Source organism: Peromyscus eremicus, chromosome 8a (assembly GCF_949786415.1).
Source record: "Peromyscus eremicus chromosome 8a, PerEre_H2_v1, whole genome shotgun sequence".
In the NCBI taxonomy this organism is placed as follows: Eukaryota; Metazoa; Chordata; class Mammalia; order Rodentia; family Cricetidae; genus Peromyscus; species Peromyscus eremicus.
Window position 1 is genome coordinate 9,560,779 of NC_081423.1, and position 2,256 is coordinate 9,563,034.

General features: G+C 45.4%; 1 long non-coding RNA gene across 1 annotated transcript; it reads left to right on the plus strand.

Annotated features, from left to right (window-relative positions):
* The first annotated feature begins 503 nt into the window (after window positions 1-503).
* Window positions 504-1,314, plus strand: LOC131916579 (uncharacterized). Its single transcript, XR_009380563.1, has 2 exons — window positions 504-615; window positions 1,021-1,314. It is a non-coding gene; the product is annotated as an uncharacterized LOC131916579 (long non-coding RNA).
* Window positions 1,315-2,256: the final 942 nt, after the last annotated feature.

Below are 2,256 nucleotides of genomic sequence, written 5' to 3' on the forward strand. Positions count from 1 at the left end.
TGAATTCTCATTATTCAGCTGAGTGACCAAGGCGGGTAGGTGACCTCATCTCAATGAGGTCACATGCTCAGGTTCAGTCACCAAAGTATAGAAAGATGGGCCCTTCCTCTTCCTGAAAGAACACAATAAAATGGATCTTTGTGAAGTTCCTAGGGAAGCATCCTACCACAAGCTGTAAAGCATCCTGAACCCTTACCTCTTGACACTGTCTACACTGAGTTACAAATCTGGTTTCCTAATCTGCATCTTACTGGGGTCCAAGCACAGATGTACTTCTGCTGAATTCGTCAACACTGCATGGGTTGTTAGGACAGAAAATTAACACGGGCAAGCTTAGGCAGGAGTAGAACATGTCACTAACAGACTCCACTGTGGGGCTGAATAGCCAGGCCCAGGAAGGAGCTTACTCAGCCGAGTCTTAGAAATAAGTTCAACAAGAGATTCAAAGATTACCAGGAAACTCTCCCATGTCTGACCCACACTTGCTAACTCACTCCTCTCATCTCAGCTTTTCTGTGAAAATTCATTCAGTTCTCTGTAACAATAGACATGGAACTTGAAAATCTTAGAAGCCACGGCAGCCCCTGCATCTCTTCTCGAAAACTCTTTTCCAAGGTGAGTGACTGCCCCCAGGTGTATTTTTACTGGCTGACCTCCTAAAATACACACCATGATGCCAATCCATAGCAGGGGTACCAGTACAGCACACAGGGAGATCTGACTGTATCCTCAGCCACGTTTGGGGAGCATGCCAACTCCTGGAGCTGGAAAACATGTAGTTGAAATGAACGGCCATGTTGTTAAAGACATGGGATGCTACCCCTGTGAAAAGGTTCACACACAAAAAAGTGATTCATGCCAGCTAGAAGCACGTGGGTCACGTAACAGCCTAAAATTACAAGTCAAAATATGTGTAAGCTATTTCCTAGGGCCTAACTCTGAAGGGGGAATCTGCTTTCCATTGAACTTCCAAAGGAATCCATATGGACCAATGTTTAAAGTGTTGTTTTGAACTTGCAGGACTATATCTTATTGCCTTTCATCTGCAACACTTACAGCAATGCCAGACACTCCATCTGCCTGACACATTTTCTGAATGAATGATGTTATAATGAGTACATCAAGCAAATCCAAAGAATGAATGGAGTCAGACAAGCTCGAGTTCAAGAGGATCAGAGGATCGTGTTTCTTTCCCAAATGCCTAGTTCCATCATGCCTGTGTTAGGATTTCATGGATCCAGAGACGAGGAAGAAATGGTTTGGTTGGTGTATCATTCACTCTTTGTACAGCAGTAATTTACTACGCAGTTGGCATTTGGGGTGTGGTGTCAAGTTTAATGCACAAAGGTTCCTCTGGTAAAGCCAGTCCACATTCCAGCATGAGTGAGGTATGGTTTCAAAGGTCCCATTCCTAACCGAGGAGCTGCGGGCAGTTGATGGCTACTGAGAAGAGACAGTCATTTGGCCGTGCTTCGGTGGGGGCACACACCCACGCACACATAGGCACACACTGGACTCTGCATTATTTTTAAAAGGATAGGACATGGAGTTGGGAGGGGGATGTTTGGAGGATTGAGGCATTGAGGGGTGACAGTGAATATAATGAAAATACATTGTAAACATCTGTGACGCTCCCAAAGAATAAATTAAAAAAAAAAAAACCCTCTTCTGGTTAGTAAACTTCATCCAGCTTCAATTGAGGGAGGTCCTGTCACCTCACCTAAGAATGGAAGACGAAGACTTGGACAAAGCATAGTCAGTGTTAAGTAGCAGAGCTGGGACTTGAACTCAAGTCTGTGACTACCCCTAAGCTGTTAAACACTATTTCCTGAGAAACAAGTGCAGAATGTCTTTTCAATGCCAACTTTTGTGTCACACCCTCACAGAGGTCTCTCCAGTAGTTCTGTGTCACACCCTCCACAGAGGTCTCCCCAGTAGTTCTGTGTCACGCCCTCACAGAGGTCTCTCCAGTAGTTCTGTGTCACGCCCTCATAGAGGTCTCTCCAGTAGTTCTGTGTCACACCCTCCACAGAGGTCTCCCCAGTAGTTCTGTGTCACGCCCTCACAGAGGTCTCCCCAGTAGTTCTGTGTCACACCCTCACAGAGGTCTCTCCAGTAATTGCAGGAGCCTAACAAAGTCTTAGGAGCAGTCTGTTATGGTTTGAAGATGAAATGTCTTCCATAGGCTTACGTGTTAAAGCCTAGGATCTCAGCTGGTGGTGCTACCCTGGAAGTTATTGGAAGCTTTAGGAAGAA